A 14,933-nucleotide genomic window follows, 5' to 3' on the forward strand; every position below is an offset into this window, starting at 1 on the left:
CTCATTAGAACTGATTCAAATGCATTCTTTTTAATGGCTGAGTAATACTCCATTGTGTATATGTACCACAGCTTTCTTATCCATTTGTCTGTAGATGGACATCTAGGTTACTTCCATGTCCTGGCTATTATAAACAGTGCTGCGATGAACATTGGAGTACATGTGTCTCTTTCAATTCTGGTTTCCTTGGTGTGTATGCCCAGGATTGCGATTGCTGGGTCGTATAAAATCTTTTAAAAAATGGCACAATTAATTTTTTCAGAAACACTTGTCAAAATTCACCCTGGATTTTATACCTTCATCTTACTCTAATCTTCACACAGACCATCTTTAAATGGAATCAGCATATGAAATAACACTGATGTCATCTCTTGTATGATTTAATTTATGGTATAAATTACCTAGAAATGTTTTAATGGAATTTTTGTTGAAAACTGGCAGGAAGAGCAATTTAACATTTCCAGGTTGTGTGGAAGATAAGGATTTGATCCATGATCTCTTTCTCTTAGGTACAAGCAATGACATGTGGTCATTCCCTAGTCAGTAAACCCTGGATTCATAATGTATTTAACCTGCCAGAATTTGTATTGGAAATTTAAGATCTTTTAGCAATAATTAACAAAACTTGCAATTTGGGATTCACACATGTATTTAATTTAGCTAATGGAAAACTCAATACTTTCTATGCATTAGATAGGAAACCTTATGTAGAAAAAGAACAAATGAATTTTCCAACTATTATCCTCAATTATCTCTCACATAACCTTATTAAGGGGACATTTCAGCCATTTCTCCTTGTGCAGACACCCACAATAAGGGAAAGATTATGGTATCCTGTCTGACAAAGTGTTGAAGCTAGTATACATAGAAAACAGATATTCATGGCTTAATAGGAAACAGAATAGAGAAATATATACAGCAAAGGGGTAACTGTAGAGGAAAGAACTCCAAGGGGAAAATTCTGCAAAGACAGAAGTAGGACCTTAACCCTCATCATATATCATGTATCTTACCTCTTAGGAGCAGAGCCAAAGGGATGAGGGAGAAGAAAAGAGGATGATGGTATTTTCTGATCTTTTGAAATATGATATTTGTATTCTGTAACATAAATGATCAATATTTTGTGTAGATCTGCTTTATAATCTCTGCTAAATCAATCATTCAAAGGTAGCTTCTTGTATCTAAGTAAGCAACAAGTGACAAAATTACCAGCTAAAATACAGGTGAAATTATCAATTTGGTTACTTTTTGCTTAAAGGAAGGTATAGTTTTGGTCATTTAAAATATGCTTGGCCTTCTTTGGGAAGGATCTTGAAATATTCATATTTGAGAAAGTATTACTGAGAAAACAGAGGGATTTCTATTTTTGTTTTTTATATTTTGCTGAACCTAGCTTCAACTATGTCTTTGATTTGATTATACAGCCATTGTTATTGTTGTAAAGTCCCAGCTGAGAGAGAAAAGAGTATGGTGTGCAATCTGCCTTAGAAAAAAATGTCAATGTATACTTCTGTCTGTGGAGGGTGGTGGTGGTGGTGGTGGTGGTGGTGGTGTGTGTGTGTGTGTGTGTGTGTATTTGCATGGTGAACACTTAAAACACACTTAGACGATTAGCAGAAGACTATAAACAGAATTGTTAGAAATTGTGTATAATAAACAAAAGTTCTTGTCTAGTCTCCAGTGGCAGTACCACACCTGGAAAATTATTTTCAGTTCTAAAAACAAATCATTGAAATAATATCAAAATTGGGAAGTCCTCAGAAGAAAGTAATCAGGATACTCAAAGAATACAAAATGGTCTTTTGTGACTAATGGCTGATGAAAATGGGTTTCGGTAGGTGAAGAAAGATTATAATATTGAGCTGTTTTCAGTACTTGAAAGACAGACTAAGAAGATCATTTTATATTGTTCTGTTGGATAAACCTAAGGACAAAATGACAATATGTGGAGACATTTATCATAATGAGAATTGTACAAAGGTAGAACAGAAGTTGCCAGTCAACACACATATTCTAAACTAGAAATATCTTTGATGAGTTTATTTAAATATGAAGTGAATAGATGTAACAAATTAAATTTATGATCTTTTTCCAACCCTAAAGGCTATGACCTTATCTCAAATCAATATTATTTTGAGTGTCTTCTTTGATATCTTAAATCCTGTACAATTATATCTTACTATATAATAGATTTACTGAAGGAAGTTTAGTTGTGAGAGGCATATGAAATTAAAATTTCCAATCTATTGTTTTATGTCATGTGTTATAAACTTTCTGACAGAAATATTTAAAAGATTGAACTTTAATCATAAAATTGAAGTACATGTATTTTACAAAATTCAAAGCCAGGATTTTGTGAAGAATGAAGTTTTAAAGATTTTAGTAAGCACCATGGAATTTTTGTTTTCTTCTGTAAAATGAACTGAGTTCAATATTAAATTCTTTTCTTTTCTAAGCAGTGCAATTTTATCTAGGCCACTCTTAAACATGTTGAGGAAAATTTCAAAAAATATCCCTACCTATCTGTTTCCATCATCATAAGCATTATGGTTCTTTTTTTTTTTTAGTGATTTTTTTTTTTTTTATTGGAGGCTAGTTATTTTACAATATTATATTGGTTGGTTTTGCCATACATTGACATGAATCCGCCCCGGGTGTACATGAGTTTCCCTTCCCGAACACCCCTCCCACCTCCCTCCTCCCATTATCCTTCCTCTGGATCATCCCCGTGCACCAGCCCCGAGCATCCTGTATCATGCATCGAACCTGGACCGGTGATTCGTTTCACATTCGATAATATACATGTTTCAATGTCATTCTCCCAAATCATCCCACCTTCACCCTCTCCCACAGAGTCCCAAAGATTGTTCTATACCTCTGTGTCTCTTTTGCTGTCTCGTATACAGGGTTATCATTTCCATCTTTTAAATTCCATATATATGCATTAGTATACTGTATTGGTGTTTTTCTTTCTGGCTTACTTCACTCTATATAATAGGCTCCAGTTTCATCCACCTCATTAGGACTGATTCAAATGCATTCTTTTTAATGACTGAGTAACACTCCACTGTGTATATGTACCAAAGTTTTCTTATCCATTCGTCTGAAGATGGACATCTAGGTTGCTTCCATGTCCTGGCTATTATAAACAGTGCTGCGATGAACATTGGAGTACATGTGTCTCTTTCAATTCTGGTTTCCTTGGTGTGTATGCCCAGGAGTGCGATTGCTGGATCAAATGGAAGTTCCAGTTCCAGTTTTTTAAGGAATCTCCACACTGTTCTCCATAGTGGCTGTACTAGTTTGCATTCCCACCAGCAGCGTAAGAGGGTTCCCTTCTCTACACACCCTCTCCAGCATTTATTGCATGTAAACTTTTGGAAAGCAGCCATTTTGACTGGTGTGAAATGGTATCTCATTGTGGTTTTGATTTGCATTTCTGATTATGAGGGATGTTGAGCATCTCTTCATGTGTTTGTTAGCCATCTGTATGTCTTCTTTGGAGAAATGTCTGTTTAGCTCTTTGGTCCATTTTTTGATTGGGTCATTTATTTTTCTGAAATTGAGCTGAAGGAACTTTTGTATATTTTGGAGATTAATTCTTTGTCCGTTGTTTCATTTGCTATTATTTTCCCCCATTCTGAAGGCTGTCTTTTCACCTTGCTTATAGTTTCCTTTGCTGTGCAGAAGCTTTTGATTTTATTTAGGTCCCATTTGTTTATTTTTGCTTTTATTTCCAATATTCTGGGAGGTGGGTCATGGAGGATGCTGCTGTGATTTATGTCGGAGAGTGTTTTGCCTATGTACTCCTCTAGGAGTTTATAGTTTCTGGTCTTACATTTAGATGTTTAAAACATTTTGAGTTTATTTTTGTGTATAGTGTCAGGGAGTGTTCTCATTTCATTCTTTTACAAGTGGCTGACCAGTTTTCCCAGCACCATTTGTTAAAGAGACTGTCTTTTCTCCATTTTATATTCTTGCCTCCTTTGTCAAAGATAAGGTGTCCATAGGTGCGTGGATTTATCTCTGGGCTTTCTATTTTGTTCCATTGATCTATATTTCTGTCTTTATGCTAGTACCATACTGTCTTAATGACTGTGGCTTTGTAGTAGAGCCTGAAGTCCGGCAGGTTAATTCCCCCAGTTCAATTCTTCCTCCTCAAGATTGCTTTGGCTATTCGAGGTTTTTTGTAATTCCATACAAATTGTGAGATTATTTGTTCTAGCTCTGTGAAAAATATCATTGGTAGCTTGATAGGGATTGCATTGAATGTATAAATTACTTTGGGTAGTATACTCATTTTCACAATATTCTTCCAATCCACGAACATGGTATATTTCTCCATCTATTAGTGTCCTCTTTGATTACGTTCACCAGTGTTTTATAGTTTTCTATGTACAGGTCTTTTGTTTCTTTAGGTAGATATTCCTAAGTATTTAATTCTTTTCATTGCATCAGTGAATGGAATAGTTTCCTTAATTTCTCTTTGTATTTTCTCATTATTAGTGTATAGGAATGCAAGGGATTTCTATGTGTTGATTTTATATCCTGCAACTTTATTGTATTCATTGATTAGTTCTAGTAGTTTTCTGGTAGAGTCTTTAGGATTTTCTGTGTAGAAGATCATGTCGTCAGCAAACAATGAAAATTTTACTTCTTCTTTTCCAATTTGGATTCCTTTTATGTCTTTTTCTGTTCTGATTGCTGTGGCCAAAACTACCAGAACTATGTTGAATAGTAGGGGTGAGAGTGGGCACCCTTGTCTTGTTCCTGACTTTAGGGAAATGTTTTCAGTTTTTCACCATTGAGGATAATGTTTTCTGTGGGTTTGTCATATATAGCTTTTATTATGTTGAGGTATGTTCCTTCTATTCCCACATTCTGGAGGGTTTTTATCATAAATGGATGTTGAATTTTGTCGAAGGCTTTCTCTGCATCTATTGAGATAATCATATGATTTTTATTTTTCAGTTTGTTAATGTGGTGTATTACATTGATTGATTTGTGGATATTGAAGAATGTTTGCATTCCTGGGATAAAGCCCACTTGGTCATGATGTATGATCTTCTTAATGTGCTGTTGGATTCTGATTACTAGAATTTTGTTAAGGATTTTTGTATCTATGTTCATCAGTGATATTGGCCTGTAGTTTCCTTTTTCGTGGGATCTTTACCAGGTTTTGGTATTAGGGTGAAGGTAGCCTCATAGAATGAGTTTGGAAGTTTCCCTTCCTCAGCAATTTTCTGGAAGAGTTTGAGTAGAATAGGTGTTAGCTCTCCTCTAAATTTTTGGTAGAATTCGGCTGTGAAGCCGTCTGGACCTCGGCTTTTGTTTGCTGGAAGATTTCTGATTACAGCTTCTATTTCCATGCTTGAGATGGGTCTATTAAGATTTTCTATTTCTTCCTGGTTCAATTTTGGAAAGTTGTACTTTTCTAAGAATTTGTCCATTTCTTCTAAGTTATCCATTTTATTGCCATATAATTGTTGATAGTATTCTCTAATAATCCTTTGTATTTCTGTGTTGTTGGTTGTGATCTCTCCATTTTCATTTCTAATTTTATTGATTTGGTTCTTCTCCCTTTGTTTCTTGATGAGTCTGGCTAGTGGTTTGTCAATTTTATTTACCTTCTCAAAGAACCAGCTTTTGGCTCTGTTGATTTTTGCTATGGTCTCTTTTTTTTCTTTTGCATTTATTTATGCCCTAATTTTAAAGATTTCTTTCCATTAACCCTGGAGTTCTTCATTTCTTCCTTTTCTAGTTTCTTTAGGTGTAGAGTTAGGTTATTTAGTTGACTTTTTTCTTGTTTCTTGAGGTGTGCCTATATTGCTATGAACTTTCCCCTTAGCACTGCTTTTACAGTGTCCCAGAGGTTTTGGGTTGTCGTGTTTTCATTTTCATTCATTTCTATGCATATTTTGATTTCTCTTTTGATTTCTTCTATGATTTGTTCATTATTCAGCAGCGTGTTGTTCAGCCTCCATATGTTGGCATTTTTAATAGTTTTTCTCCTCTAATTGTGATCTAATCTTACTTCATTGTGGTCAGAAAAGATTCTTGGAATGATTTCAATTTTTTTGAATTTACCAAGGCTAGATTTATGGCCCAGGGTGTGATCTATCGTGGAAAATGTTCCGTGTGTGCTTGAGAAAAAGGTGAAATTCATTGTTTTGGGGTGAAATGTCCTATAGAGATCTATTAGGTCTAACTGGCCTATTGTATCATTTAAAGTTTGTGTTTCCTTGTTAATTTTCCGTTTAGTTGGTCTATCCATAGGTTTGAGTGGGGTATTAAAGTCTCCCACTATTATTGCATTATTGTTAATTTCCCCTTTCATACTTGTTAGTAACTGTCTTACATATTGCAGTGCTCCTATGTTGGGTGCATAAATATTTATAATTGTATATCTTCTTCTTGGATTGATCCTTTGATCATTATGTAGTTTCCTTCTTTGTCTCTTTTCACAGCCTTTGTTATAAAGTCTATTTTATCTGATATGAGTATTGCTACTCCTGCTTTCTTTTGGTCTCTATTTTCATGGAATATCTTTTTCCAGCCCTTCACTTTCAGTCTGTATGTGTTCCTCGTTTTGAGGTGGGTCTCTTGTAGACAACATATATGGGGGTCTTGTTTTTGTATCTATTCAGCCAGCCTTTGTCTTTTGGTTGGGGCATTCAACCCATTTCCATTTAAGGTAATTACTGATAAGTATGATCCCATTGCCATTTTCTTTATTGCTTTGGGTTTGAGTTTATACACCCTTTCTGTGTTTCCTGTCTAGAGAAGATCCTTTAGTATTTGTTAGAGAGCTGGTTTGGTGACGCTGAATTCTCTCAGCTTTTGCTTGTCTGTAAAGCTTTTGATTTTTCCTTCATATTTGAATGAGACCCTTTCTGAGTACAGTAATCTGGGCTGTAGGTTATTTTCTTTCATCACTTTAAGTATGTCTTGCCATTCCCTCCTGGCCTGAAGAGTTTCTGCTGAAAGATCAGCTGTTATCCTTATGGAAATCCCCTTGTGTGTTATTTGTTGCTTTTCCCTTGCTGCTTGTAATATTTGTACTTTGTGTTTTATCTTTACTAATTTGATTAATATGTGTCTTGAAGTATTTCACCTTGGGTTTATCCTGTTAGGGACTCTCTGGGTTTCTTGGACTTGGGTGATTATTTCTGTCCCCATTTTAGGGAAGTTTTCACTATTATCTCCTCAAGTATTCTCTCATGGTCTTTCTTTTTGTCTTCTTCTTCTGGGACTTTTATGATTCGAATGTTGGAGCGTTTAACATTGTGCCAGAGGTCTCTAATATTGTCCTCATTTCTTTTAATTCTTTTTTATTTTTTCCTCTCTGTTTCATTTATTTCTACAATTCTGTCTTCGAGCTCACTTATCCTGTATTCTGCCTCGTTATTCTACTGTTTGTTCCCTCCAGAGTGTTTCTGATCTCATCTATTGCATTATTCATTGTATATTGACTGTTTTTTATTTCCTCTAAATCCTTATTAAAACTTTCTTGCATCTTCTCAATCCTTTTCTCCAGGTTATTGATCTGTAAGTCCATTTTGCTTTCAAGATTTTGAATCATTTTCACCATCAAAATTCGAAATTCTTTTTCAGGTAGATTCCCTATATCTTCCTCTTTTGTTTGTGTTGGTGGGCATTTATCTTGTTCCTTTCCTTGCTGGGTATTTATCTGCCTCTTCATCTTGCTTATATTGCTGTGCTTGGGGTGGCCTTTCTGTCTTCTGGCAGTTTTTGGAGTTCTCATTATTATATAGTTTCCTCGCGTGTGTGTGAGGTTGGACGGGTGACTTGTCAAGTTTCCCTGGTTAGGGAAGCTTGTGTCAGTGTTCTGCTGGGTAGAGCTAGATTTCTTCTCTCTGGAGTGTAATGAAGTGTCCTGTAATGAGTTATGAGAAATCAGTGGATTTGGAGTGACTTTAGGCAGCCTGTATATTGAAGCTCAGGGCTATTCTCCTGTGTTGCTGGAGAATTTGTGTGGTATGTCTTGCTCTGGAACTTGTTGACCCTTGGGTGGTGCTTGGTTTCAGTTTGGGTATGGAGGCGTTTGATGAGCTCCTATCAATTAATGATCCCTGGAGTCAGGAATTCTCTGGTGTTCTCAGGATTCGGGCTTAAGACTCTTGCCTCTGGTTTTCGGTCTTATTCTTGGAGTAGCCTCTAGACTTCTCTATCTATCATTTCCAAGGTGGTTCCTTCTGTTTTAGCTTCTGTTTGCTGGTCTCTTCAGTGTCTAATTTCCACCCGGATACTAGGGGGCGGTGGTGGACACTTTAAGGCTCACTTGTTCAGTCCTGTTCTGAGAAGGGAGGAACACTGCAGACAAATATCTCTGGCATCTGTGGGGAGTGCTCACAGCATCTCGGCCACACTGGGTTTGCCCCCACTCACAGCGCATGTGCTGTCCCCGTCTACACTGCACAGGCTCTAGGTTGCTCTGCAGGGAACTGTCCGAGGCCAGCGCTGTGTTGTATGCACTTCCCAGGTCTCAGCGGCTCAGGTTCAGGTACTCGGGTACTCCTCAATGGTGCAGACTTGATTGGGCCTGCTTTTTGTGCCTTCCCCGGCCCGAGCAGCTCAGGTTACCTGGTGTTTGGTGAGCACAGTCGCTGCAATTTATTGCCTCCCCGGTCCCTCCCACTCGGTTTTCTGGCTGTACAGATGGCGCACCTTCTCAGGTGGATGTTGACCGGTCAGAAACCCAGGAAGTCTTGGTTAGCAACGAAGCCTGCCTGCAGTTTGGTATTGGATGCCTCTCTGGGGCCACGGTTGCCCCCTTCCGGCTCTGGCTGTCCTCCCCTGCCTGTGTCGGCAGGGGATGGGCCTACCGTAGCCGGCCAGCTCTGCTCAGTCCTTTGTTCTGTGAGTGGGGCTGGCAGAGTCTTAGGTTAGGGATTTTCGCCTTTTTGCGGGGTAGCTATCCCACAGTCTGCTTTGCTATCCCCAGTTAGTTCTCTCAGATTGCTCTTGCGGTATTTAGGCCCAGTCCTTTCTCTAAGCAGTTCAGCTGGCTTCTCCCTGCCCAACCCCTGCTTGCTAATGGCGGATGTGGGCATCTGTGCTGCTTCTCTGCTGGGAGTTACCATTTGGCAGGTAATCTTTGGGTTTTAATTACTTCTTTCTTTTTCCTCCCAGTTATGTGGCCCTCTGAGGTTCCAAGGCTCGCCACAGACTCGCCAGTGAGAGTGTTTCCTGGTGTTTGGAAAGTTCTCTCTTTTTTAAGCCTCACTTCCCGGGACGGAGCTCCGTCCTTACCTCTTTTGTCTCTCTTTTTATCTTTTATGTTTTTTCCTACCTCCTTTAGAAGACAATGGGCTGCTTTTCTGGGTGCCTGATGTCCTCTGCCAGCATTCAGAAGTTTTTTTGTGGAATTTATTCAGCGTTCAAATGTTCTTTTGATGAATTTGTGGGGGAGAAAATGGTCTTGCCGTCCTATTCCTCCGCCATCTGTTACCTCTCCCTGCATTATGGTTCTTACAGACTTTTTTTCCATTATTATTTTTATTAATTTTTTGGAGTATAGTTGCTTTTGAAGAAAGGCATGGCAACCCACTCCAGTATTCTTGCCTGCAAAACTCCTTGGAGAGACAGACTGGCAGGCTATAATCCATGGGGTTGCAAAGAGTCAGACATGACTGAGCCACTGAGCACACGCACACATATTGTTGATTTACAATATTGTATTAGTTTCTGCTGTACAGCAAAGCGAAATAGATATATGAATGCATATATACCCTCTTTTGTATTAGTAGATTTCCTTCCCATTTAGGTGTGTCCTATTATTTTTCCTTGTAATAGAAATAGTTATCTTTGATATCCAAGATACAGGATTTTTATTATTTGCAGTTGTAAGTTCCCAGTGATTGACATTTTAAGGGTATTATATAATACCAGTACTTAAAATATACTGAATTTTACTTCAAAATTAAAAATATATTAGCTTAGAAATAGAAACTTTCAAAGTACTTATTGTAAAGTATATAAAAACAGATAATAGTGTCTTGTAGAATGTTCACATTTGCTTGGATCAGCTAGTCAGCACAACTGATTTTCTACATTTCCTCTCAACTGCATTTTCAGGAACATAAATTTTCTAGCTTAAACTCAGTCATTGTGGGAGTATCTACACCATGGAATTGGCAAACATTATAAATAAGGGTTTTTTCCCCACTGAAAGCGAGTTACTAAACACTGACGCACTTCTGTGCTGATGCTTCATTCATGTCTGACTCTTTGTGACCCTAGGGATTGTAACCTCCCAGAAGTCTCTTCCAAGGAATTCTTCAGGAAAAAGTCCTGGAGTGGATTGCCATTTCTTCCTCCAGGGGATCTTCTTAACCAGGGATCCAACCTGAGTCTCTTCTGTCTCCTGCATCAGCAGATGGGTTCTTTATCTCTAGACATACTGCTGATAAAAATTATACCATTAAAGATGTTTATATGTATGAAGTTTAAATCCCAAGCAGTAATATTGTCATATTTTAATTATATGTCTACTTGTTACTAACATATTATCTGTATGTAGATAGAGCTGTTGTGTGACATTGGAATTTGTTAAGGAAAATTGCTTAGTCATTTGTTTTTTTACTTGCAAGGATTATATTCATAATGCTTATAATTTATATATAATGCTACCAGAGAAAATAAATTAAATATAAGTTAGATAAACTAAATTAAAAGTAAGGTGAAAAATAAGACTACAAAGTCAGTCCATTCTGGTTACACTCACTAGATAGACTGCATTTCCCAGTGGAAAGTGTACATATGTTAAGAAGGATAAATTGTCATATATTTATTTAAAAGCATGCTCATCATCTTTATTTAAGAAATCAAACACCTAGTGTATATAGTAGTGAATCCCAGCTGTGTCCACCAAAACAAATCCATAGTGCTTACTCATGTCTTGAGGATTTATGGAATAAGCCAACCAGAAGTAGTTTTGCATTTCTCTTACCTAGAAGAAAAGTCTTCCTAAGAGAATGAGGTAAGGGAGAAAAGTGAGCAGAATAACAGAAATATTGTAATCAAAAAGGAGTGATTCTAAATTCAACATGACATATCTAGCACTCAGACTTGTCTCTGAGTCCAAAGTTGGATCCATTAGTAAGATTGGAGAAAGCAACTGTCATTAGAATTCTAAAATGGTGGAGAAGAAACCAGGAGAGCTTTAATGATCCTCTAACCAAAGACAGAATAATAAAGAAAATGATTCAGCTTCTTCACCACAATAACTAAGCAAGTCTGGAATCATAAAGATGCACTTGTGTGAAGCAGAGAGAGCACTGTGTGAATAGGAAAGAAGTAAATATACTTTCTTATGAGCACATTTAAACCTTTGTTCAATACCAGAAATCATATGCAAGATTTAACAGTAGGTTAGGGTCCTGCAGGAATAAGTGGAGATCAACCACCAACGAAATAAGGGTTACACTGGCATAGCAATACATATTACTAGCTCTATGAAAATCAGGCAAAAATATTTGTTGACATTTATTTTTGCCAATTTCCCAATTTCTTAGCTAAGATCCTAGCTATATAACCAACAACTTTCATTTTTATTTGGTTAAATCACTGAGTCAAAAAACTGGTAAATGAGATAAAAACAAAAGATAAAAAAGAAATCAGAGGCAAAATATTGAATTTGCTCAGTTTTTCAACTTTAACAAACAGGATGCTATAGTATGCCAACAAATTAGGCAAATCCTAACTATTCCCTTTTGATTATTAATCCAATACAGGCAAGAAGGCAGAAGCACAAAGAATGTCAACTGCTGTACTTAGTGTTGGAGCTTCAAATAAGCCAGTAGTTGTTTTTCTGTGATCTTGTGTTTGCTTGCAGGAATATCAGCGTCATAGATCCTTATGTGATTGATCTTCTATGTATGATTAGTTACACCAGACTCATAATCTTTGAAAATACATATCACGTATAAAGAAGAACTTAAAATACTTATTTTGTTATTCAGAAAATTGAAAAGACACCAGGCTATAAGTGAAAGCAAAGACTGTCAAGAACTATCATAATATGAAAGATTTCATGATTTGCTATCCTTTGGCTCCTTTCCCTCTTATTTTTGTCTTACCAATTTGTGTGTTGGGAGTGGGGTTTGCTCGCTTTTGGGGTACACTGGGTAGAATTGGATCTGTACAACATCAAATGTACAAATACAAAGATACATATATTGAATATAAGTATTTCCTTCCTGCTTGTTCTTGTATTAGTCGTTCAGTTGTGTCCGACTCTTTGCAACCCCATGGACTGTAGGGTGCCAGGCTTCTCTGTTCATGGGATTTCCCAGGCAAAGATACTGGAGTGGGTTGCCATTTCCTTCTCCAGGAGATCTTCCCGACCCAGGGATCGAACCCAGGTCTCCTTCACTGCAGGAGGATTCTTTACCATTAATTTCCTTAGCCTGGTGTCAAAAGCTATAATTCTTAAACGTGATGCTGAATTTGAAATCTGTAACTCTACTGAATCTTGCTTTGTTCTCTTCAATGCTCAGGACCCATGCAATGCTTCCAAGGAGATCTACAGCTTAAACCTTACCATGTGTCATACTCATTAAAGTAATACATGTGTGGTTAAAATATACTTCATTTCATTTTTACTTCTTTCTTCTCCTTTTCTTCAGCTCTAGAATATCAAATCATCTTCAATAAGTGACCTACATTTTATTCACCCTCAAAGCAAAATAAGAAAGAAACCACATTTAAGAATATTTCAAGACAAGATGTTATTGAACATTTTGCTTTTACTTACAGGCGTACCTCATTTCATGGCACTCTGCTTTATGGTACTATGCAGACATTGTGGTTTTTACAAATTAAAGGTTGTGGCAACCCTGTAATGATCAAATCTATCAGTGTCATTTTTCTAACAGCACTGGCTTACTTTATGTCTGTGAGTCACATTTTGGTAATTCTCACAATATTTCAAACATTTCATTATTATTATATTTGTTGCGGTGATCTCTGATCCATGATCCTTAATGTTACAATTGCAAAAATGTTATGAATTGCTGGAGGCATCAATAAAATATTTCTTAATTAAGATGTGCATTTTTTAAATATAATACTGTTGCACACTGAAAAGCTGACAGTGTGGTGTCTACACAACTTTCACATGCACTGGAAACCAAAGCATCTGTGTGGGTTGCTTTACTGTGATACTTGCTTTAATTGGATAATCTGAAACTGAGCCCATAATATACACGAGGAATACTTGTATTAGCATGAAAATGTTTTAAAGGCATTTAAAGAAAACTTGTAGTGAACACAAAGGGTTTTTTTAATTGAAAAAAAGGATGTAAGAGAATTTTAGTTCTACAGCAAAACTGAGGACAATGCAGAGCTTTCTCTATACTCCCTAACATGCTCAGCTTCCCCACAACCAACACGCCACCCATCTCCCCCAGCTTGTATATCTGTTACTGTTGGGGACATTGTCGGTTGATGGTTGCATTGACACACTGCATTGCAATCACCCAGTATGTGGTTTGAATTCCAGTTGAGGACGCCTCTTGTAGTAGAGTGAATAAGAATCCACCTGCCAATGCAGGGGACACAGGTTCAAGCCCCGGTCCAGAAAGATTCCTCATGCTGAGGGGCAACTAACACCCATGCACCACAGCAACTGAACATGGGCCACGACTGATGAAGCCCACGTGCCCTAGGGCCTGGGCTTCACAACAAGAGAAGTCACCGTGGTGAGCAGCCCCTACACCTTAACAAGGAGTAACCCCCTCTCACTTAAACCGGAGAGAGCCCATGAGCAGCAACAGAGACCCAGAACAACCAAATAGTTAACTAATTAATTAAAAACATAAATGAACAGATTCCAGTTCACTGTTGGCATTGTACATTCTATGGGTTTTGTCAAATGTATAGTGATATGCATCTATAATTATGGTGTCATATGGACTATTTTTACCCTAAAAATCATCTGTTCATCTGTGCTTTTATTAATGCTTCCCTTCTTTGCCTTAATGCCTTCTTTGACTTGGTACTATGCATTTAAGTTTCTTCCATGTCTTTTTATGACTTGATCGCTCATTGCTCTTTACTTCTATATAATGTTACATTGTCTGAATGCATCTGAATTTGTTTATTCACCTGCTGAAGGACATCTCAGCTATTTCCAAGCTTTGGCAATTATGAATATGGTTGCCATAAACATCCATCTGCAGATTTGTGTGGAATACAGTTAAATTCTACATATCAAATAATCAGCTGGATAGTTTCTTTTCATTATAGTAAAGAACCAGTTTGGATCACTTAAACTATTTTAAAATATTTGTATATTTAGTTCAGTTCAGTTCAGTTCAGTTCAGTCGCTCAGTCGTGTCCGACTCTCCGCGACTCCATGAATCACAGCACGCCAGGCCTCCCTATCCATCACCAACTCCCGGAGGTCACTCAAACTCATGTCCACAGAGTCAGTGATGCCATCCAGCCATCTCAGTCTCGGTCGTCCACTTCTCCTCCTGCCCCCAACCTTTCCCAGTATCAGAGTCTTTTCCAGTGAGTCAACTCGTCGCATGAGGTGGCCAAAGTATTGCAGTTTCAGCTTTAGCATCAGTCCTTCCAATGAACACCCAGGATCGATCTCCTTTAGAATGGACTGGTTGGATCTCCTTGCGGTACAAGGGACTCTCAAGAGTCTTCTCCAACACCACAGTTCAAAAGCATCAATTCTTCGGCGATCAGCTTTCTTCACAGTCCAACTCTCACATCCATACATGACCACTGGAAAAACCATAGCCTTGACTAGATGGACCTTGGTTGGCAAAGTAATGTCTCTGCTTTTTAATATACTGTCAAGGTTGGTCATAACTTTCCTTCCAAGGAGTAAGCACCTTTTAATTTCATGGCTGCAATCAGCATCTGCAGTGATTTTGGAGCCCCAAAAAATAAAG

The sequence above is a fragment of the Moschus berezovskii genome, chromosome 13 (assembly GCF_049115385.1).
Source record: "Moschus berezovskii isolate FMDL1 chromosome 13, NW_MosBer_1.0, whole genome shotgun sequence".
Taxonomy (NCBI): Eukaryota; Metazoa; Chordata; class Mammalia; order Artiodactyla; family Moschidae; genus Moschus; species Moschus berezovskii.